This window comes from Dromiciops gliroides, chromosome 5, assembly GCF_019393635.1.
Source record: "Dromiciops gliroides isolate mDroGli1 chromosome 5, mDroGli1.pri, whole genome shotgun sequence".
Lineage (NCBI taxonomy): Eukaryota > Metazoa > Chordata > Mammalia > Microbiotheria > Microbiotheriidae > Dromiciops > Dromiciops gliroides.
In genome coordinates this window covers 36,119,075-36,144,892 of record NC_057865.1, presented here as the reverse complement: position 1 = coordinate 36,144,892, position 25,818 = coordinate 36,119,075, and the positions used below count along the sequence as shown (strand labels likewise).

Here is a 25,818-nt window from a genome sequence, read left to right as displayed (position 1 = left end):
TGTATCTATATTATTTCCATTAAAAAGGTCATTTTCTCATGATCTTCACAATTCCTCTAGATATGTTCTCAAAAATAAAGTACTCTATGCTGTCTCTAAAGTAATATGACATAAAAGCAGTTTTGAAATCATTAATCAATATATTTGTGCACACATATGTCGCTCAAATGAATTGCTTTACATGAAATGACTTTGGTATAAATATTTTTTTACCCATTTAAATAACAGTCCAATTGTCCATTTAGATTCTTAGTTAAATCTATTTATCCTCAAAATCTATTATACGATTTAACACTGTACAACTCTGGAAAACAAAAAAATATATATTTTTAAAGCAATCCATTTCCTTTTGAAACAGAAATCATTCATTTCAGATTTTTAAAAGTTATTTCCTAAGAATCCCCAGAAAACAATTACAGAAATTAGTGAAATACTTAAAAGTTCTTATTCAGAATAACCTGACTGAAGCAGACCACTCACTAATAAAGTGCAACTTAATAAATCATGTGGAATCTTATTTTGTTCAAACCCTTACTAACTCCTAGTACCATCTGTTACCATCAAAACTATATGACAAGATATGATATATAATTAATAGGTAAACAACAATCTAATTAAAATGGACAAATACTCCATGTTCCTGCCATTTGGGAGCTCTAATTACAGACTAAATTTTAAGCTTGAATTAAATATTTAAGCTGGAAAATTAACTTTCCTTCTCGAGCCTTGAATACATTAATACAGATATGTGAAGCGACTTCCTGATGGGAACTTAAACATGTAATTTAGTTTCATCAAAGCAGTTACTAATTGTTAAGCAGCAGTACCTTACCATATGTACACAATAGCTATTTAGAGCTGAAAAGGTGGTTTTAAAGCACCCCTTTGCAACCCTTTCCTGACATAAATATAAAATGTATATACAGCGCAGCAGTTTATACTACACACTGAAAATAAATTACTTACAGACTTTAGCTTTCCATGCTTTGGGCAATAAGATGTACAACTGAATATAAATACACAGAAGACACCTATATTTGATAAGCTAAACAGAAATCACTACATGACCAAAAGGAATTCATAAAGGAAAAGGGACTTAGAAATGGAATTCTTGGCAGTCTGTACAAATGTAATTAAAACCACTGACTCAAAATCAGGAGGTAAAGTAATGAATTAGCTGCACAGGCTTACATCCCTACATTCAGTCAGTCAACAAGCATTTATTAAGCACCTACTATGTGCCCAGCATAACAGTCCTTGCTTTCAAAGAGTTCACATTGTAATGGAGAAGACAAGTGTAGACGGATGGCATCTTCAAAGTGAACTACTTAAGTTTTATCTTAAATTTGTAAAAGCAGAAGAAAATGATACAAATACAGAAGAATGACCCAAAATGGAATCACTTTGAAATAGCACTAAGTCTTCACAGCAATAAACCCAACTTTGATACTGCTTCTTTAAACTGGAGAAAAAGAAATGACCAAATATAGATATATGCCTATATATGTATATGTGTATATGTGTGTATGTGTGTATGGGGTTACTGTGAATGTCATGTGACACAAAGACAATGTCCTACTTTTGATACCTACACAGAAAAAACCTCAAGTCTCCTTTGGCTGATGACGTCTACTACATGCAATGGTAAGGTACTTTGTACCAACTTCAATTCTGTGCTCACGTACTACTCTCAGACATAACCATAGTTATCTGCATAACTCCAACTTTAAGGAAGAAAACCTTTGAAAGTCATCCCGTACGACGGCATCACAGATTTTATAAAAGCCTTTTTCTAAGCCCTAGATCCAGGCTCTGCTCAAGAATCACTCAATTATCAAGTATCCGTTAAGTGCTTACACAGGCCAGGCACTGCTCTGGGCTCTAGGGACACAGGAAGTCACATCAGAATGGGAGAGATGATGTAGATGTATCTAACTATACACAGCACGAAGAGAATCAATACAAAATGGTTAACCACAAGCTAGTTTAGTTTGGAAGGTAGGGCTCGGAATCTGGGAAGGCTTCATGCTGAAGAGGGTTTTAAAGGAAGCCAGGGACTCAATAAGGGGGAGATGAGTTCACTTCTTATTTCCCATCCCTCCATCCAACACATGATAATGTCCCCTCTTTTGTCCTAAATATGCTGTAATTTTATTCCAGTTTTCAATTCGAGTAACATTTCATATTTCTATTATGATAAAAGTCAAAGTCTATCTGCATTTAACCCATGGGGGAAATGAAGGTTGGGCGGGGGAGAGAAAGAAAGAATACAAACATACAGAACCATATTTTTAAACCAAGTTGCAAAAGAGTAAACTATCGATGACTTTGAGTTAGTGAATAGGAACACCATAACAGAACATTTAAAAATCATTTCTATTTTATTTTGAAGTTCATTTTATACCTATTTAAGAGTATGAATAGTATCCTAAGAATTCATACATTTTACAACAAAAAAATGAGACCACACTATGACATAACTTAAAGTGAACAAGAATTCACTCTTCCTCTGATCTCTCCCCCACCCCAGTTCTTTCCCACAGCTACCAACGGGCTTCTTCTCTGTACCATCGAAGATGGGGAAGAAGAGCACAGAGTGAGCTCAATTCTCTCTCCCATAACTGTATACACATAAGGAGTCTGTGCCACGGTGGAAAGGGCACTGATTTGGAACCCGAACTGTGCCACTTAATACCTATATGACATGACTAAGTCATTTAAACCTTTCCAAGCCTCTTCCTTATCTGTCAGACAAGGGGCTTCATCTGGGTAAGCTCTAAGCATCACTCTCCAGTTCAATTAGCACTCATTAATCAACTGCTGTGTGCAAGGCACTGTTAAACACCTTGGGCATAAAGGCAGAAATGAAAAACAGAATTTACTTCTGACACAATAAACCCCAATGTGAATCATTCTTATAAAATAGTTGACTACAAAGTAGAAAATTTTCACCAAATTGTTAAATTGTTCTAACTATACGACCCTTAAACACAGGTAATGATTATAACAGGATACAATGCTGTACAGCTTTTCTGTTACTCAGCTTGGGCAAATAGATGTGAGAGTGAAAAATTGTGTGTGTGTGTGTGTGTGTGTGTGTGTGTGTATACACTTTCACATTACTGTCTGCAGTTAGTCCTCCAATCTTGCTGACTAATCCATCCGAGGCCCCTAAAAGCTTTCTTTTGCCTTTCTCTTCTCCCTCTATTCTCTACTCTGATCCTTGGCTGATCTCTTCAGTTCCCAGATTCAATTACCATTTCGACATAGATAACTAACTGAATGTCAATCTATCTCTGTCTCTCTCTAGTATACACACATACACACAAATAACACTATCATAGAGTATGGAGAAGGGACTAAGGTGAAAGACAACTAGAAAGATGTAGAATTTAAGAGTCTCCAGTCTGAGATATATACTAACCACTTGGAGATGAAAGACTGAAGTTAGGCTGCACAAGTAGTTCAGAGAGTCATTTGCATAGAGATGATCACTGAAACCACAGGAGCCACTAAGACCACCAAGTGAAATACTCTATAAAGGAAAGAAGAAGAGTACCCAGGACAGAGCCCTCTGGGACCCCCAGGGTTGGGGCTATGATTTGGAAGATCTAGTGAGGAACACAAAGGACTGATCAGAGAAGCAGGAGAGCCAGAAAAGAGCAGTGTCCTGAAAACCTGGAGAGAAAAAAGTATCAAGAAGCAGAGGATAAGCAACTGTGACAAAGGCTACAGAGGTGAAGAAAGATGAGAATGGAGAATAGGGTATTAGATTTGGCAAAGAAGAGATCATTAGTGATTTTAAAGAGAGGCATTTGGGTTGAATGATGAAGTCAAAAGTCATATTGCAAAGAGTTAAGAAATGACAGGGGAAAAAAGTGGAAGCACATATTGTAGGCAACCTTCTCTAGGTCAGATTAAGTGAGATGGTTTTTTCAAGAATAGGGAAATATGGAAATGTTGAGGAAGAGACAGACAGACAGATCAAGTTTAATAGGCAATTGCAAATACCACAAAAGAGTTTGGGAGAAAAAGTAGAGTTGGATATAGATCTGGGTGTCTCATCAGCATATAGATGAAAACTGAATCTTTGTTGCTGATAAGACCGTCATCACTGGATAAAGCATACAAAGAAAAGACAAGACAACCTAGGTAAGCCTTGAAGAATACCATAGTATATGAGGCAGTACATGATTCATAATTCAGTAAAGGAAACTCTGGACTGCCCAGATAGGCAGGAGAAAGAAGAGAGAACAGTAATAAAGAGAAGCCAAAAGAAGAAAAAGTTTTAATGATTAAGGGATGATCACCACTATCAAAAGCTGTAAACAGATCAAGAAGGATGAAGGCCGAGAACAGGTCATGGATTTTAGCAATTAAGTAACTAGAATTATCTACTAAGTCACAGATGAACTATAATTTGTTTTGGTAGAGAGTTCCTATATCACAGTTCCCTATGATGATGAAACCAAAGAACATTAATATAAATGTGTATAGATTGAAAAAGTTATCTATTTTAAAATCTAGCCCTCTGTTAGAGCTTTAACTGCAATATATTTATATTCATCCTGTCTGTTTTCCATTGCATCCTTGTACAAAACACATGTAAATAAATATAAAGTAATTTAATGGATACTTTTGAATATATTCACTATTCATTTGTTCTAAAAGTGAGAAATTGCTTTTGAGCCTAAACATTACGCTTTGGTTGGATTAAAGATATTCAATTAACACCCCCTCCCCCCCAAAAAAGAAAGGAATTAAATGCATCTCCTATCACAATTTGAGAAAAGTAGTAAACAACTTTAAAAAAAGAAAGAAATGCGATTCAGCATTTGTCCTTCTCAATCCTAGAGAAGTATCTGGCCCAGGATCCTGCACAGGAAGGGCCAAGGAAGAATTTCTGCTTTTGAGTTCATTGTACGGACTCTTCATTTTGGGCCAATTTCAATACTCAGGATTGGAAGATGGATTTGGAGAGTGCCTAAAGGACTAGAGAAGCATCAGAGAGAGCAGCAAAGGCAGAAATGGCTCCCTGACTAGGAAGCTTCACCAGCCATTAATATAATTATTTACTCTTACTGATCTGAAGTCTGAAGTCAACCTAACTGGGTTGAATCCTCACAGTTTTCCCCAAAACCAACCAAACAACAACAAAACACATCCGCAGATGGAAATAGACATAATAGCAAGTCAAACAGTGGATACAATAAGGTAGGAGTGGGGTCCTCTATTGTCTGCTGAAGTTGGCAAGAGAGTGGTAGAAATTTCTATTGGTGGAAATTATTGGGATCATAGTACCTTCTTATTGCCTAGAGATGTTACGTGACTCACCTGTCATAACACAAGTAGTAAGTGAAAGAATTGGGAATTTAACTCGGGGCTTCTCTCTCCAAATCCAATGTTCTTTTCCCTAGTACAGAGAAACCTCCTCCTTTATTAATTCAATGAATCTTTAGAGACACAGACAATGTCAATAAGAGAGAAAAACGATAGGGGAAATAGGTCACTGTCCAGCTCTCTTCTCTATCAGTTTGTTTTTTACTGTTTAAAGTTAACCATATAGGCTCAAAGAAAACCTTGCTATGTAAAAGTCATAATGACTGTCAAACTATTTAAATAAAAATGGTAATTTAATCAGGATAAAACCACCAAACCAGTTTGTGTTTCTTTTGTCTTCTAAATTATACTCAATGATCCAAAAGAAAGTCAATCTTAAACTAATACTCCCTATATTTCTAATTTTATAGAACTGTATGAATAAAATAGTGTATCAAGAAAAACGATAAATTATTTTCTAGCTCTGTAAGTTTTGAAATTTTATACCTTACATTGACTAATGGATAGTAATAGTAAAACTTATTCAATCCATGGTGTGATTAGGTTAGAAAAACTATCTCACATTTGCTGAAATTAATTTGCATTGTATTCAATAATGTAAGCATGTTTATCTTTGGGGTTGGAATTTAGTAATATAAAAGCAATCAAGTTAATAATAAAGTCCAAAACTTTAAAATGACATTAAAATCAATATATGTAAATTGGTTAACAAAAATAATTAATACTTTCTAAATTTGCCTCATAGGACAGCAACTCCGGCAGTCTTTAGGTATAAACTTTGCCTCTTATTATTAAAATATATCACAAGTTTTATGAGAAGTAAGGTGGGTTAGTGGGAAAAGTGGTAGCTCAGGAGTCAGAAAGATCTGGATTCAATCCTAATTCATATACTTACTAGTATGAGTCCATGGAGCAAATCAATGAACCTCTTAGCCTGTGTTTTCTCATTTGTCAAAAGGAGATGCAGAGGGACTACTAACTCTTTATTCTGAGAAACTATTCCTCTCAATGGAGGTCATGGTAGCAATAGCTTATATGGTTACCATATATATTCCATTTAATTCTCCAAACAATTATTTTCTTGGTCACTTGAGGTCATCACCTCAGAAGGTTCCTTTTCCTTAACCTCTCATAACTACTGGCTAGCCAATCCCAGCGATGCTAAGTCCACTCCAACTGACAGTCATCCTGATTCAGACAGTCATGACTTCTGGCCTGCATACTGTAGTAGCCCTCTAATTCGTTTCTACTTACATCTCTACCCACTCCAATCCATCTTCTATATAAGACAGAAAATAATCTATAATCAATTGAGAAAATTATCTTAAATCACACTTTCCTCCTGAAAAACTTCCAATACCTCCCTGTTGCCCCCAGCATAAAATACAAACTCCTTGCTTTTCCAGGCCCCCCAAATCCAATTCCAATTTCCCTTTCCAGTATAATTTCACATTATTGCTTTTCATGAAGTCTACACTTCAGCATAATCGTACTATTAACCATTTCCCAAATCTAATTCTATCTCTCATTTCCAATTATTTATTAAAAAAAAAAAACTGTACTGAGATGCACTAACCTCATCTCTGCTTTTGTCTTCTTTGAAGGCTATGTTCATGTCTTTACAGCCTCAAAATCTAGCATAGGGCCTTGCAAATCTTAAGTTATTAGCAAATGTGTGCTCACAGTTAGATGACAAGAAAGACCCTCAAAGAAACACGCCATGAATTATACTTCCTTGGCAAACTATCCACAAGCTATAGAATACTTCAAGAATTCAAGAATCAGAGCTTTCACTGATTGAAGTGGCTGCTCAAAAAAAATTATATTCATTCTAGAAGTTAGTAAATGAATTTCTAGAATTCCTGAGCTCCTTCACTCCACACCACCTCCTGCCCTTTCCAAATTTATTATACTTCAGCCAAATGGACAAAAAGCCTTGACAAATAACGCCAGATTGGTTCAAAGGTTAATAGTTCACGCCCAGGCCGATATTTGAAGCCTTCCAAGCCTGGTAGGACCAGGCAAATCTTACGGTGAAAGGATTATTTTTTTTTACCCTTTTTTGTATCCCTAGAATTTAGTAGAGTGCCTGGTACATAGTAAATGATTGCTGACTGACTGGCCCCTGCCATACCTCTATGCCACAATGAGGCATCAGAAGGACTTTTAGGTGGCAAATACAAGACAGCACAATGAAAACTATAATTAATCAATGTAACTGATCAAAAATTTGGTGGCCAAAATATGACTAATTTACTATTCTATTAAATCAGCAAACTGTAGGTCACAGATGATGTACAAATTGGACTGTTCAATTTTTAAATTCAAATTTTAAAATCTATATTCAGTAAAATGTCACACTCAAATAATACAAAAATTCAATTCAGTATGAATTATATGATTAATGCAACACATATGAGTCAAGAGTTTTAACACACCTACATTTTCAGTCTCCACTTACCTATCACTGCCTGTGAATGTGATATGCGGCTTGGAGCCATATCACAAAAAAATTATGATATTTTTTAACACCCTTAACAAAATGGACAAAAGGAAGAATACTCCAGGTGGAAAGACAAGGAGTGCAAAAAAAGAATTTGATGTAAATGAATTGTATGGTCATAGTAACTCAAACAGGCAAATGTTGGAATGTCTGGATCTATAGCACAAAATGTTTTAAAACATGCAGGTGAAATAACAGAGATCAAGTCCCATCTGTTTTCTGTGGCTTGCAAACCTGACAGGTAATACAAGAGTAGATAAAGTGATAGAAACGGGGCATTTTTTAGCTCTATGCCTGACTTTTTGCCATCAAAAACACATCCTCTTAGCAGAGCAGCCCTTCAAAAAAATGCTTTAAGTTGATTTAAGTCAATGAAGAAAAAAAACAACCCATTCCTATAGTCATTGCTTGGGGTTTGATCGCATTAAAAATTGGATTCAGTTGCCTAATGTTACTCTCTAGAGAAGTGCCCACTGTAGATGAAGAAACAGCAGTTAAACCTTCTGTTTTATAGAAAATTATCAATGAACACTGATCAACAACATTTTAATGGGGAAGAAATAGGTTTATTGGGCAAGTGGACACCTTCTAGAACTTACATTTTTAAGAAAGAAAAAAAATCTGTTCAGGATTTTAAGTGTCTAAGGACAGCTCAACACTTCCATTGGGAGGCAACACAGAAAGGGATTTTAAATTAAAGCCAATAGTTGTGTTCTGAGAGGCAACAACCATTAACTACTCCTAGGTTTTGGGTGGCCTAATAAGAATGTGTGAATAACTAGAGTAGTCTTCAAAGGCTAATTTTCAAGTTAAGTTAACCCCACTGTTAAAAATTATTGTATGGATAACAAGATCACAGTTGAAATGCTACTGTCTTTACCTAATGCCCTAGGTCATTCAACCACCCTTGGCTCACTCTGGGAGAATGTGTATGTGCAAATTTGCTGAGACATGGATAAAGCCATATCTACCTACCAGACAAAGTATGGAAATTTAAGGAGAAAAAACTCTCAGTTTACACCTAATCTACAAATTGGCAGCGTAGACATATTTAACATTAAATATTTAATATATTTAATCTGTTTTTTAAAAATTTCTCTTCTCTATAACTACTCCGTTACTTTGTAATAAACTTGAAAGAGGGAAACATTTTTGCTTGCTTTGTTATATTACATATTAAAAGATAACTTTAAAATTGTTTCATTGAATATTTGTGTTAGACTAGAACCAATTATCATATTTTACATGTAATTATAATTTTGAATGGTGCAAATTCAAATAATGCAACTACTTCATCCGATTTGTTATTTGCACTAATTGGGACCTGTGTATCTTATGGAATTTACTTGGATGCCGGCTATATTAAAAAGAAATGAATGACAATGATTCGGCATACTTAACAAACTTTTAAACTGATTTATATAAATGATCACAATGTAGTCCATAAGGAACAAATTACTTGAGGCAATATGGAAGTAAATTCTAATCTAATTTTTATTAGAAAAATATAAATATAAATTAAATGTTTAGTAATATTAATCTACAGTGTTCATAAAGATAAAATAAAATAAACTTATATCTGGTGCTGTTTAAATATACTTGGGAACAAAATTTTTAAAAAGCTGCACCCATAGCTCATTTCCTGACCACTAAAAGAAACAAACATAAGCTTCAAAGGAGAGAAGTTAAATGGCTTTATAATGAGATGTCAAGAGTACAATAAATAAAGGTCTTGCCTCTGACGCTTACTACCAGTAAAATCTGAAGAAAGGCCTGAGCTTTCCAGGGCTGTGTCCTCAAATGTAAAATTAGGGAATTGGACTAGATCCCCTCTGACTCGGCATCGATGATACCACAATTCCTTTCAACTGTCCACGTGTTGCGTGTATATGTAAGATTAGACATTATACTAAAAAGAAAAAAAGGGAAAAAGGTCAGCAATCAGGACTTCACTTTTTGAATGTGTTTATTTAAACAATTTTTTTCTTGTCTTAAAACAAATTATCTTAATCTTTTTTACCTTTGTAAAAAATTGAAGGGCAGCTAGGTGGCGCAGTGGATAGAGCCCTGGAGTCAGGAGTACCTGAGTTCAAATCCAGCCTCAGACACTTAACACTTACTAGCTGTGTGACCCTGGGCAAGTCATTTAACCCCAACTGCCTCACTTAAAAAAAAATTGAGGGAACCCAATTAAAAAACTTTTAACAAGAGTCAGACTGAATTCACTATTTAGCCTCTTGTTAGGTTACCTCTAATACTGTTACTTTGGCTGAAAACATGCTTGTATGAGATACTTTCTTTTTAGAGAACTCAGAACAACTCATAAAGCTTCAATGACCAAAGTGGTATGTTTATTTTAGTTTATAAATCCTTGAAACCTAATGAACCTAGGCTATGGCCTTTGTGGTATTTTTAAGTGGAGACAACACTGGATAAAAGAACAGCAGCAGGATGGCTCAGTTTTTATCTAAGGAAAAAGTAAAACTTTGCTTTAAAAAGGCAATCACACTGTTCAAATTAGATATTATACAATTCTAATAAGAATTAAAAAAAAACTAACATTAAAAGATTAACCAGTCTACTTTAGGATATGAAGGCCAAGAATGCCACTCATTATTTCATCAATAATTTATCAGTCTGTAGTAGTAAAACAATTTCCAAAGAAAGGGAATAAAGGTGAAAGGGTTTGTTTGTTTGGGGGAAGAAGACAAATGGCTATGTATCTTTTAGACATTCTTTCCCTGACACTTACAATATTAAAGTAAGTTGGTTGCCTGATTAACTTTTAATATTTTTGGAATAATTCAATGTAGCTTGAAATACTTTCTCACTAACTTAAAGTTTCTTCCATCTTAATAAAAACCAGGACTCAACTCAACTTTAACTTCTTTAATAGAAAATGACAGTTTAATTGGTGTAACTACTAATAGGTATTAAAGTTAAACTAAGAAAATTAGTAAAATTACAAATATTCTAGATAAACATCTACATATTAAAAAGACTTTTGTAATACTTTCAAAATTAGTTTTAAAGATTAAATCACATAAGATGCCTTCCATGAACATTATTCAAGTAACCAAAACACATATTCCCCCCCTCAATGGAATACAAAAGTTACAGACAAAATCAATCCTCATCAGTAGAGAAAATAAACCCTAACAAGACATTTTAATAGATTTTTATACAAATGTCCATGACAGATCTAGGAAGTATGCAATTATAGTTTTGTATATTTTATGTACTCAATAGAAACATTAGAATAGTAGTTAATTCCTATAACCTAGGATGTAAACCAAATGGTCTCTTATTTACTTTCCTCTTTATATTTATACTGAAAATAAACAGTGAATATCTTTTAGAAATGTTATCATTGCAAGGCAGGAAAGAAGGTGCCAGTTTATGATGACCAAGGTGAATTTTCTCATAAACCATTTAGGGAATTTGACAGGACACTGATAATCTGGAGAACATTTAGAGGAAGACAAATAGAAAGTGCCTCAAATCATACCATAAGATGATCCCACCAAGGAAAGACTAATGTACACAAGAGAAAACATTTAGTGGGACATGATAACTGATTTTACATATTTGAAGGTTTATCCTGTAGCCAATTAGATTTGTTCTGCTTGGCTCCAAGGGCCAGAACAAGGCACAAGAATGGTAAAATTTGCAAGAGGCATATTTAGGCTTGATAGAAAAACTTAACAGTCTTAGCTAAAAATCAAAAAGACTCATATATATATATATATATATATATATACATATAGGTTTCCACTTATTGGAAGTCTTCACACAAATGATGGATGGCTTATCACTTTTAGTTATGTCTTACTGGGAATTATTTTTGAGATACAGGATGGAATACATAGCCTCTTACTGATCTGCTATCTCCATAGGAGTGGAGCTGGTGGGGGTGGGGGTGGGGGTGGGGGTGGGGGTAGAGAGACTCTTTTTTCAAAAGAGCCTGAGTTAAAAGGAATTTCAGAAATCATTTAGTTTAATCTAAATCTGACCAAGAATCTTTACCAAGTATTTCTTCCATCTATTATTAAAAGGGCTCTGGTGATGAGAAACATAGTATTTACCAAAACATTTCTTAAATTCTATTTTAGAATGGCTTTATTTGCTTTTAATTGAGTTTTTTCAACAATCCTCCCTCCTAATTGAGAGCAAAAGAAAAATAAATTTCCTGCTACAAATATGTAAGTCCGACAAAAGAAAATTCTTCACTGACGACATCTAAAAGGAAATATCTAGAAATAAATATATGCATATGTATATATACACACACATACACATGTCTAATTCTACATTGAGGACTCTCACCTTTCTGGAGGTGTGTAACCTGTTTCATCATTAATTCTCTGGAATCATGGTAGATCACTATGCTGATAAGAGTTCCCATTACTGTCATTGTATATGTAAATTGTTCACCTGTTTCTGTTCATTTTGCTCTATACCAGCTCATAAAAAGTCCCATCAAGTTTCTCTGAAGTCATCCCCTCATCATTTCTTATATCACAATAATATTCCATCACACTCATACACCATAACTTAATAAAAAATGGTTGATTTCTGAGCTCTTCCACTCCAGTAATTTTACTCTTGCAATACTATGGCTCTAGTTCCACAGCCACATAACCATATTATCCAATCCATTCTTCTTTGACACGACTTTTCCACAAGAATATCATGAAAAATTCTCTTTCAAAAATCTTGGCTAAAATCAAGCCATGCTATGACTGTCTAATTTCCCTGATAAACAGAGGTTATTTCGAATATGAATACTCCAAGAACCTCTGATTTACATCGATGTGAGCAACACCTGCAGAATGTAGATTACAACAACTCTACAACTTGGTCATGAAGACATGAGGATCTACTGGAGGGAAGGGAATATGGCTGGAGACTGATCTGCCCAAATTAATTTACTCATTGAGTGCACTACAGTCAACACAGTGGCAAATCTCTAAGAATCTGACCCTCAAATAGCATACCTACTCTGCTCTGTTAAGCCCTACAGGCCTCTTCAGCTTCTTGGGACCCAGCGGAGCTTAAGTTCTGCAAACAAAGCCTTCAAATACATTGTTATTCACTGAGCAATGGAGCAGTCATGGAGCTTATACTGAGATAGTGACCTGTATGTAAAGGAGACAAATTTAAATTATTCTTATACTACCAAGCATGATACAAACGTTAGCTATAGTTTCAATCTTGTAACTTTGTCAGTCTTCATGAATTTGGTCCTAGAAATTACTTCTTTGCCCACGTAGCATTTCCTAATATCCTGACTAATATCTAACTCTAAAATTTACCAATAGTTGATATCAAGGTCAGAAACCTAAATGGTTTTAGGGCTCTATTTTTCCTTTTTGAAAGACAACTATAAGATTATAGTATTTGAAACAAGGAAAGGCCTTAAAGACCATCTATTTCAATTTCCTTCATTTTATCAAGAAGGAAACTGAGACTCACTTGTCCATGGTACCAGTTTCCAATACTATATTCCTTCTGCCTTTCTCTACAATTCCTCAATGATCAACAATCTCCATCTGGGAGATCTTGTAGTCTCAAGATCCAGATAACAAACTCATTTAGAGTAGCTAAATGATGATGTTTGTTGAAAAATCAGTTTAATAAGCTGTAAAGTGCAGTGTATCTTAAATTATCAAAATAAAATGACAAGAGTAAAAAATGATATACAGCAGAAAGGAAATTCTACAGGAGGGAAATGAAAGGTATTGAAAACGCAACAATGATAAGGGATTACAACTGCAAAAACTGGGAATCACCAGCTTAAAAAAAATTACCTGCAATAACATTCTCACAAATGGCAATAAACTCACCGAGGGCAGCCTATTAGTAGCTTATTCTTTTTTGGTGGGGGGGCAAGGGGAGTGAAGTTTCAAAAAAGAGCTTTTGTTTATCTTTATTTTTTAATTGGAACACGTACACAGGTGGTTCAAATTAAAAAAACAATTCTATGAATATACAGCACATCTTAAAATATAACTACCTCCTCTACCTTGAAAAATTAAGCTTATCATAAATTATTTTGGCACATTAAAACAGTAATTTTTACAGTAGCCTAGAGTGTTTTTTTAAAAGAGTCAATGTAATTTCAAACTGCATTTGCCATTCAAAAACAGTATATCATGTATCTCTATAAACCTACATATCCATTCTTTATGATGAGAAAAATTTATAAAAGAATTCTTAATTTTAAAATACTAATATAAAAAACATACTGAAATTCAGAATAGATGACAAATAACGTTGCCTTTTATTTATGTCCAGGTTAGCTCTAAAAGCTAAGCAATGTAGGTATTACAAAAGCAGAGTAAAACAAACACTCTGACCATAAACATTGTGTGTCTGATGCTTTCAATCAAACCATTGCAATTAATATGAAATTCTAAATACAGAATATAATGCCACATAAATAGTATAACAGCCAAGTCCTGTCTAAGAAGCCATATGTTTTTTCCCATTGTTCAAAAAAAGGAGATGACTTCCCGTCACTTATGTTTCTGATTAGCAAGGTGATTTATGCCACAATCACTAAAAATGCCAGCAAGTGAATGAGAAAATGCATAGTGACTGCACCAGATGTGCACAATAAACAGGAATCCCATTGTAATCTCTGGTACTTAGTTTATATGAAGGTAATGTAAGAAACACTCTTGGATATGGCAAAGTCACTCTTTTTTTACATTTGACTATAAATGATATGAAATAAATTGTGTGTTTTATACTTTATGGCATGCATACATTGATAAATTAGGTACAGTTTTGTATCCCGACTTATCTACAAGACAAACCTGGCTAAGATCATGGGGATTAATTGCTTCAGAAGTGTGAAATGCAGCTTTCCCATTCTTTTCTGCACACTCAGTGAAGAAACAATGATTAATCACTGTTTAACTATTCTCTTGAGGATCTACAAGATTGCCAAAGCAGGACTTATCCTCATAAATCCAAAAAACACAGGTTTAGATTTGTTGCCAACAACTGAAAGAACATGAACTTAAACCCATTCGTTATCAGATTAAAATAACGTCAAGGTTTTAGTACCCCTACTGGTACACAATTCTCTTTAATCAGCAACTTCAATGGGAAATGAGATTAACATATAAGGTTTTTTTTTTTAAAGCATGTATAACTTACAGAAAATAAAAACATATTCAAAGAAACCTGACAAAATCATTACTAACAATAAGGCCAAACAGACTACTGAATTAGAAATCATCTAGTTCAACTCCCTCAATTTATAGGTAAAGAATTTGAGGCCTAAAAAATTGAAGTTACCTGCCTAAAATCAAGTTAGTTAAAAGCAGATACAAGACCACAACCTAGATGTCCTGAGGCTTTTTCCCTCAGTAATATAAATAGTTCAAATGCTTCCTACTGTTTTTGTGAATTACATATTCTATTTTAAGGAATATCTGCTTGTAAATCATGAGGAAAAAAATAAGTATTTTCCAATACATTATCTTTTAAATTAAGCAACCTTTTATATTTTTAGCCTTAGACATACCACGCTCCCAGACTCAAGCTATACTTCATTTTCTGGAAATCGTTCAATAATAAAAAGATAGTTAGAAAAATACATAAAAGCAGCTTTAGGTATATTCATAACAAATTTCAAAAATAACTACCCAGCAAGTGATCCTTGGCCACATGAATAAATGAAATATCTAATATAAGGCAAAATTATTTTTCACTAGTTTTAAATTCTTCATATTTTTCTATGATAAAGTATATTCTGTATTTTGATAATAAATCTTTATTGATCAAAAGAAAGAGGGTTGGACTCAATGTTTTCTAGGGACCCTTCTCCAACTATAGAAATCAAAAAACTCTCCAATATAACAATATTAAGGGTATAACTTGCAATAGGCATGGCCAAGAAATTAAGATAAAATAAGTATTTTTAGTCTTTTTTTTTTTTTTAAGTGAGGCAATGGGGGTTAAGTAACTTGCCCAGGGTCACACAGCTAGTAAGTGTTAAGTGTCTGAGGCCGGATTTGAACTCAGGTACTCCTGACTCCAGGGCCAGTGCTCTATCCACTGTACCACCTAGCTGCCCCCTAAAATAAGTATTTTTAAACATTTCAGCTGTGTCATACTTAATATGACAATTTCCCTATAGAGAGGCTAGGTTACAATACTGACTCTCCAAAAATGCAACTATAGCCATCATTCTACGATGGTTTTCTGGTTTGCTAAAACCTATTCACAGTTTCTTATTCTTTCTTTGCCAACCTACTATGAGATATCAGGCAATTTTCTTCTTTGTTTAGCAGCAACTGCAGAAGACTAGCAGCAGTACAAGAAAAAGGAGGTGAAATTGATAGTCAATTTCACTGCTCATTAGCTCTTATAAAACTGAGGGGGAAGGTGAAATTAAGGTTTTGTAACTTACATGTCTCATTTTTAGTAAAGGGTAGGTGGTTGGTTTTTTTCCTTTACTATCACAATGACCACATCTTATTTGCATATATAGGAAATTTCTAAAATTTGAATATAATTCTCAGACAACTTGGGAAGGTATTCTGTATTACTGACTTCCTCCAATCTTCAAGTTAATTAAATAGTTTTTCTTTAAAAATACATGAGATTTTCCTGTTTGAGATGGATATAAGATTAATGCCATGCTCAGTAGAGAAGACTATAATTTTTTTGTTAATATCCCAGCCCCATCCTCTGTTAGATTGTACCTCCTTCAGGACAAGGTCTGTTATTTTTCATCTCTATATCCTTAGTGCCTAAAATATCCCTAGATACAATAGGCATTTAATATCTGTTTAAGAATTGAATAAAAATTCATCATTTTCTTACTTTGTCAACATCACATTTAACTTGTAAAATTTTACTCTAAATAGAATATCCCTACTCTCTTCAGACCTCTTGCCTCTGTAGGGATACCCACCCAAAGAGCAAAAAGACAGTAAGGGTGGCAGAGTATCTCATTAAAATGAGATGGTGGGTATATGTCATCACAGGGTTATGTTTATATAAAATGTGATACATATAAATGACAAATATTTAACAAAAAATATAAAGCACTATAGCAAATAAACTGGGATAAGTTTAGGCAATCTTTGCAACTGCTTTGCCAAATGAAAACTATTTCTAAACTTTTTGTCAATTAGAATCTCTATTGGTATTGAGTGAGAGAGAAAGAGAAAGAAAATGGTATAGTGGACTAGATAAGTCACAGTATCTCCAGTTCATAAGTTAATTCTCTAGGACTACTAATTGCAAAGAAAGGGCCAACTTGCATTGGTAAAGGAAATTCTCTCATCCAGAATTTCCCCACACCAATAAAACCACAGGTCAAATCTCTATCCCTATCTATATTTAAAATATTAATTTGTTATGTCCAAACTAAATTGTTCAAACGTGCAATTCAGAAAAAAGACAATTTGGGGGGAAAAATCGGCTTCTGGTTCTGTTTCTCCATCTTCTATCCACAAATCTTACTAAAAGCCTACCAAAGGCAGAAGACTGTGTTACATGCTGCGAAGAAAAATACAAAGAATGAAAGAATGTCTACTTACAAGGTGACAATAAAGATATGTTAGTGTACAAAGAAGTTATTCATAGAAGTAAATAAATAAAAATACAATCCAGTTAAATGCAACAAAGGAGGAAAAGAAAAAGAACTGTTACTGGTCAGAGAAGAAGTAGGAGAGCATAGCTTCTTGACAACTCAGGAAGGAGAAAGGATGCAGAAAGAGAGTAATCGACGTGTCAAATGTAATAAAATGGTCAAGAAGGATGAAAATGAAGAAAAGATCACCAAATTTGGCAATTAAAGAACCTTGTGAAAATTTGTAAAGCTCAAATGAGATCCAGTCCTTTTTGGACTATCACTTCAGTAGCAGACATCTCATGAGAGGAAAAGGACTGTAGATGAAGCTTAAAAACACCAAAGGGGAAACAGAAAGTATAATATAAACATGAAAGATATATCTTCATGTGTCACGTGTCTGTGTGAAGAGTTGTTATTTGTTCTTCATTCTCAAAGAGGACCATGACATCAGCAGGTGAGGTGACTTGTACCGTACTGGATTTAAGTGAGAGAGGGCTGTACAAAGTCACCAGACTCACTCTCTCCCCCAGAGCCATCTAGGTCTAGTGGCAAGATATACATCAGGATGCCCAGAGATGGCCTCGCATGTTTGAGGCAATCAGGGTTAAGTGACTTACCCAGGGCCACACGGCTAATATTGTCAAGTGTCTGCGGTCAGATTTGAACTTAGATCCTCCTGACTCTAGGGCCAGTGCTCTATCCACCAAGGAACCTAGCTGCCCCAATTATGCTTCCACTTACTCAGCAAGACTGGTCTGTAGCAGAGAACAGACTAGATTAATCAAATCATAGCGCTAGACAGAGGCATGAGATACCAATTAATCTAGATAGAGATGGCCAATGGAAATTTGGCTAAGTAATTGTAATATTTTAATCATAATGCTCCAGGGGTACACCCTCTAGCAAGAATTCATGAGGGGGGGTAGCTAGGTGGCACAGTGGATCAAGCACTGGCCCTGGATTCAGGAGGACCTGAGTTCAAATCCAGTCTCAGACACTTGACACCCCCTAGTTGTGTGACCTTGGGCAAGTCACTTAACCCTCATTGCCTTGCCCCAAAACCAAACAAACAAAGAATTCATGAGGGGAAAAAAAACCCAGGAGAATCACAGGAAATAAAAAGAAATATTGGACAGAATTACATTAGTATAGAGAATGCCCATATTTATGAAATTATATATACAAAATATTCCATTGAGAATCAACAATTAACATCAATGTGTTGAAATGTCGGGCACTTAAAGTGCAAGGTGTTATGGACGCAAGTACAAAGAATGAACAATCGTTACTTGCCAAAATGTTACATTCTAATAGAAGCGATAAAAAGGACATATATAAGTATATAGAGAATGAATATAAAGTGAATAAATACATATAAACTAAGTAAATAAAAAGCAAAACATTGTTGACTAATTCTGAGATGAGGCAGGAAGCCCCACTAGGAGCTTATTGCAGTAATCTATGTGAGGACTGAATGATGAGAATAAAGACGAAGGTGGTGCTTGTGTGAATGAAGAGATCAGGTCAGATGCAGATGCATGGATGTAAAAATGGAAAGATTTCCCATCTGGATGGAACTGTGGGTGAGGGAGATTGAGAAACTGAGCACAAAAGCAAGGTTATAAAGCTGGCGTACTGGAAAGATGGTGGTTCATTGGTGAAAAATGGAGACCTTAGTAAGAGAAGACAGTTTAGGAGGAAAGATGTGAGTTTGCTTTTAAACAAGTTGAGTTTAATATGTCCCTTGGACATCCTCCTTGAACTGTCAGACAAGCAACTGGTCACAAGAAAAGAAACCCAGGCTAGCTATATAGCCTGGGTTATAGACATAATAATAAGCAGCATGTATGCGTGTATGTGTAGGTGTATGTACATGTATATATGAATGCTAGCTATATAGCCTGGGTTATAGACATAATAATAAGTAGCATGTATGCATGTATGTGTAGGTATATGTACATGTATATATGAATGCTAGCTATATAGCCTGGGTTATAGACATAATAATAAGCAGCATGTATGCGTGTATGTGTAGGTGTATGTACATGTATATATGAATGCTAGCTAATATAGCCTGGGTTATAGACATAATAATAAGTAGCATGTATGCGTGTATGTGTAGGTATATGTACATGTACATATGAATGCTAGCTATTCTCTCTCTCTCTCTCTCTATATATATATATATATACACACACATATGTATGAAAACATAATTAGTATTTATATAGCTTCAGTGTGTTTTATGGAGTATATGGGACTGCTAGGTGCCACAATGGATACAGTGCTTGGCTTTGAGTTTGGAAGACATCTTCTTGAGTTCAAATCTGGCCTCAAGACACTTACTAGCTGTATGACCCTGGGAGAGTCGCTTAACCCTGTTTGCCCCAGTTTTCTCATCTGTAAAAGAAGCTGAAGGAGATGGCAAACTATTACAGTGTCTTTGGCAAGAAAACCCCAAACAGGGTCACGAAGAGTTGTACATGACTGAAATGTTGAATAACAACTAAGTATACTTTATGCAAAGTACTTCACATTTTAATTCATTTTATCCCCATGAAAAAATGTTCCAAACCAATATGTTCAGATGTTTAGCCATGTCTTCATGGTTCTGTATACTATGGCATTTCCTTCTCCCATGTATTAAAATAAACAGAGATTATGTGACTTGCCCAGGGTCACACAGCTAGTGTCTGAGGCTGGCTATGAACTTCAGTCTTCCTGACTCCAGGTCCAGTGCTCTATCTACTGAGCCACTTAACTGTCTCAAACCAGTACTAAGTGAATGTAAATTTAGGAAATTTTGAGATTCTACCTCATATCCATTAAATTGGCAAAGATGACAAAAAAGAAAAGTGATAAATATTAAAAGACTTGTGGGAAAACAGGCACCTTGATGCTAGAAGACCCGTGAACAGGCACAACCTTTCTGGAAAGCAATTTGGAATTATACACAAAAAGTTTCTAAACTGTGTGCCTTTTTACCCAATTATAGCACTATTAGGTAAATACACAAAAGAGATCAATGGAAAAAGGAGGGAAAAATATAAAAGTATTTTTAGCAGCTCTTGTGGTGGCAAAAAAAAAGGAAACTGAAAGTCCACCAACTCAGGAATGGATGAATGACAATGTTATGCTAAAAAATATTAAGAAATAGATGATTTTTAAAAACATAGAGATTTATTTGAATGGATGTAGAGTAAAATTGGCAGAACCAGAAGAAAAACATACAACATCAATATTATGAAGATAAGCAATTTTGAGTACTTTCATGAACTTTTGTTTTGTTTTTGTTTTTTTAGTGAGGCAATTGGGGTTAAGTGACTTGCCCAGGGTCACACAGCTAGTAAGTATTAAGTGTCTGAGGCCAGATTTGAACTCAGGCACTCTTGACTCCAGGGCCGGTGCTCTATCCACTGTGCCACCTAGCTGCCCCTTTCACGAACTTTTAAAGAACGAAATGACCAGGAGAACAATTTACACAACAGTACTATAATACAAAACAACTTTGAAAACTATAAGAACTACAATCAATACAATGAGCATTCATGATTCTAGAGAACCAATAATGAAATATGGTTTTGGTTACAGAAGTGACTGATTTAGGGTACAGAATGAGACATATTTATTGATACAAATGTATGTGTCTATATATACACATATATAAACAAACATAAATATATTTGTGTACAACTACTAAGGGAATCTATTTTGACTGATTATGCATATTGTTCATATAAATTTCTTTTTCTTTTCTTCTCTTATTTATTTTCAGTAGGGTGGGGGGGGGCGTAGAAAGAAGAGACAATAAATTGTTAATTCTTTTAAAAAATAGACGAGATAGTACTATAGGAACCTCCGGAGGAGGTCACTACTATAGGTTTTGTTTGACTTTTACTTTACTACACTATTCATGAAGTAGGAGCCATCTGTAAAGGCAACAAAAACAACATAGATCAATAAAACTAAAAAACTTGTGATCGTCCTAAGTCCAAGTCTGACCATGTCACCCCCTCTAGTCAATCAATTCCAGTGCCTCTATTGCCTGGTCCAGGTTCAAGTATAAAATCCTATATTTGGCTTTTAAAGCTCATTACAACCTGGCTCCTTCTTGTTCTTCCACTTTTCTTATACCTTACATGCCTACTATCCAAAGCAGGGAAACTGGCCTCCCATGAAACATCAATCTCCCAATTTGAAACATGCTTAGAACTGTCCTCCACACATGGGACTCTTTTCATTCCTTATTTCAGCCCGCAGCATTACTGGCTTCCTTAAAGACTCAAAGTGCCAGCCACAAGGTGCGAGAAACCTTTCCAGGAATCCTTCCGTGCCAGTGCCTTCCCTATGTTGATTATTTCCAGTTTATCCTGTAGATATTTTCTTTGTAAATACTTGTTTACTTGTTGTCTCCCCCATTAGACTGTGAACTCCTCAAGGGCAGGGACTGTCTTGCTTTTCTTTGTATCCCAAGAGTTTAACATTATGCCCAACTGCTAGGTGACTGATTGTTGGAGAAGGAAAATGTCAAAGACACAAACCTAGAAGAGAATCAATACAAATGAAGCATATGTATAACTACAGTGAATAGTAATATAATAGAAGAAGCATATTGGTAGAGCTTATTTAAAATATGCATTTTGTAAAATATGTACACATTTTTAGGAGGTTTGTAGTGATTCAGGGTATTCAGGTATAAGGATAGGGGCTGGACCTCTGACTTCATTGGGATAGGGACCTCCTGGCTGAGACATCCTCTACTAATAAAGGTTGGTAACTCCTCTGAAACTGAAATTCCAAAGTGAAAAAGACTTGCCAAAGGTCACTCAAACAACAGGTTTCAAAAGGGATTTGAAGGAAAGTTCCCTGGCTTCAAAGTCAGCTCCCCATCCATGCCACATTATCTTAAAGTTATGTGCTATTGCTACTTAACTCACCTCTGTCTTTAGGCTTGCAATGATGGAATTTCTGAATTATAAATCTCAGTGGGGGATTGGAAAAGGTTAATCAAGAAACCATAAAGAAGAGTTTAGTTGTTTCTCAACTAAGTTGTTAATAGAAGGAAAAAAAAGAACTGGGAGGGCAGTAGAGTGGGTGGGAATGAAGGGAATAATAAATTACTGCAATGGGAGAACATGGATACCCACATACCATCCAAATTATATAAGTAATATGACTGATCAAAGGCAGATCCCAAACAAAATACAACATACGAGATATAAAAAGTTCTTGACCCATTTTCAATTTCAGTAAAACAAATGTTAACCCACTCACTCATCCATTCCCTAGCACCAGTTGTCTCCTATTCACTTGAAAAGCATCCTAGAGTAGCATCAGCAGAAACCATTCCCTTTTAAAAAGCTACTCCTATATAAAATCAAGTCACCTGTGCTCTACCTTAGTTATACTCTTTAAGCTATTTCACCAGAGGGACATAAAATATTCCTAAAAGGTAGAACTATACATAGATCCACACTGAAATGAAATATGAAGTGCTGATACCGAATACAGTGACCAAAAAGCAAGAGATCCACAGCATAGTAAAATTCAACACTGTGCAGCACCAAAGGCATCAGTTTTAGGAGATTATTATTTATAAGTTTAAATAAACTAGTGCAAGTATTAATCCTGGGGATAAATAACTGCCTCACTAGCTTTTCAGTAATGTACTATTGGGGGCAGTTAGGTGGCTCAGTGGATAAAAGAGGCCCTGTATTCAGGAGGACCTGAGTTCAAATTCAGCCTCAGACGCTTGACACTAGCTGTGTGACCCTGGGCAGATCACTTAACCCTCATTGCCCAGGAAAAGAAAAAAAAAAAGTAATGTACTATCAGTGACATTTTCTAAAAACGTCTTTATACTCCAGCTACAGGAATGACAACTGTTTCCTAAAGAGGCTATCCAATTTAAATAACTCTACAATAATATCATTTTACTTGAAAGACTGCTTTTTCTTATTCTTATTGATTTGATATCTATTAAGTTACAGAATACCACAAACCTGCTGAGGTTCAATAGGCACGGAGAATGTAAAGGAAGGCCGCAGTAAGACACTATAATGATATATACCTGAAAAACACTATTGTAACAGATCTGACACTTTCTGAAATTCAATAGGAATAATTAGTTCAAGTAAATTTTCCCTCTACCATCAAATTCTGATGGTCCTTTTGTTAGCAACTAAACCCAAATTTTAAAAATGTATATTTTCCAAAGAATTCAATTAAACCTGGCACTGACAATTAGAATTATTTCAAGAAACACTTTTCATATTACATTTGGCTCAATTCCACATATTGTACATAGTTTAGGTTTTGATTTTGTCCCATTCCCATTTGACATGGTTAGAGAGAATGAACTATACTATACAATTTGGTTTATTATAATTTTGTTTTCAATATTATCTTCAATGTTAAAAGGTACAGGACACAGAACTGTGCCTGGAAAGATCATCTGGTAAAATGCCTTACACTGGGCTAGCAGGACACTTTTAGTAGCATTACAGAAAATAAAATAAAAGCATAGTCATTACCACTAGGGGATCGAGTGGAAACCTGGGGACAACCTGTCTCTCAGAGGTAGGGGTTAAACTTCACTAATATCTCACTAGTTTCCTCCGTAAATGAGGGACCCTCAGATGGCTGACTTTAGACCTGAATCAAACCCTCTGACTAGCATTTAAGAATAAAATGTTGGGGCAGGTAGGTGGTGCAGTAGATAGAGCACCAGCCCTGAAGTCAGGAGGACCTGAGTTCAAATCCGGCCTCAGACACTTAACACTTACTAGCTGTGTGACCCTGGGCAAGTCACTTAACCCCAACTGCCTCACAAAAAAAAAAAAAAAGGAATAAAATGTGTAAGATTGACTTTGTAGGCATGAAGAAACAATACTACAGAGCTGGAAAAGATTATGGAACAAGTCCAAATAAAAAGTCTACTATATGCCGGGCAATGCACTCTATGTTGGGAACATAAATACAAGACAGTCTCTGCTCTCCATTAGTATTCTATATTAGTAGGACACATGTACACAGAACATATACAAAATAAAAACACAGCTCTTGAGGGAGGGGCTGGACAACACTTCCAATAGTGGTCATCAGGAAAGGTATGTTTAAAAGGCTGATACTTGAGCTAAGTCTTGAAGGGAAACAGGAGTTCCAAGAGGCTGAAGGGAGAAAGAGGGAGAACAATTAAGATTGAAGGGAGCTCGGAAAAGGACAAAGGTAAGAGAAGGAAAGTCAAATACAGACAAGATGGCCAGGGATGTGGAATACCCAAGAAGGGAGATTCTCCAGAGGCAGGGAGTAAAGGCCTTTAAATGACAAAGAGAGGCATTTGTATTTTAGCCTAAAGGCAAGGAGGAACCCCAGAAGCTTCCTTCGGCTTTTTGTTGTTGTTGTAGTTATCCAGTTATTTCAGTCACTTCCAACTCTTCATTTGGGGTTTTCTTGGCAAAGATACTGCACGGGTCTGCCATTTCTTTCTCCAGCTCATTTGACAAATGAGGGAAGAAGGCAAACAGGGTGTAATGACTTGCCCAGGGTCACACAGCTAGTAAGTGTCTAAAGCCAGATTTGAACTCAGAAAGATGAATCTTCCTGACTCCAGGCCTGATACTATATCTACACCAATCTACCTCAATTTGGCAGTTCTGTGAATGACAGATTAAACATAATCCAGATTTGAGGTGATGTAGAGTTTGTTAAGAAAGGAAGAGAAATGGACAGGCCCTAGAGATACTGAACAGATGGGATCAATGAGATTGGGAAAAGGAATGGACTCATGGCAGTTTAATTCAATATGAATTGTAAGTGATTACTAGGTACAAGGCATTTTGTTAGGTGTTAGGAATATAAAACAACAAAAAAAGTCTTCAAGAAATTTACATTCTACTAGGTGACATGAAATTTGCATAGATAATTAAATATGAGATAATTTGTAGAAGAAGAGAGAATTAACAACTAGGGGAAAGCCTCACCAAAAGCATTATCCCTGAACTTGGCCTTGAAGGAAAATAAGTATTCTTTGTTTTTTTGGTTGTTTTTTTTTTAGTGAGGCAATTGGGGTTAAGTGACTTGCCTAGGGTCACACAGCTAGTAAGTGTTAAGTGTCTGAGGCTGGATTTGAACTCAGGTCCTCCTGACTCCAGGGCCAGTGCTCTATCCACTGTACCACCTAGCTGCCCCGAAAAATATGTATTCTAAGAGAAGGGGAAGAAAGAGTGCATTCTAGGAAAAACTGAGAGCTTGGGCAAAGGCATTGAAAGGCAGGTGAGAGGATGACAAGTTCAAGGAATTGACAAGAGTCAAGTTTGGTTATATATTACAAGAATGAAGGAGAAATATATCCACAAAGGTTGATTGGAGCCAGATG

At 35.4% G+C, this 25,818-nt stretch overlaps 1 protein-coding gene across 16 annotated transcripts in view; it reads right to left on the bottom strand.

Moving 5' to 3' along the window:
* TBC1D5 (TBC1 domain family member 5) overlaps positions 1–25,818 on the bottom strand; it is a 611,040-nt gene that overhangs the window by 422,786 nt on the left and 162,436 nt on the right. The window contains exon 1 of one of the 16 annotated variants that reach the window (XM_043966958.1): positions 9,593–9,649. The exons of the other annotated variants lie outside the window; for them this stretch is intronic. The gene's annotated coding sequence lies outside the window, so the exon portion shown is untranslated. Of the gene's footprint in view, positions 1–9,592; positions 9,650–25,818 lie in introns of those variants that run through there. 16 annotated transcript variants of the gene reach the window in all.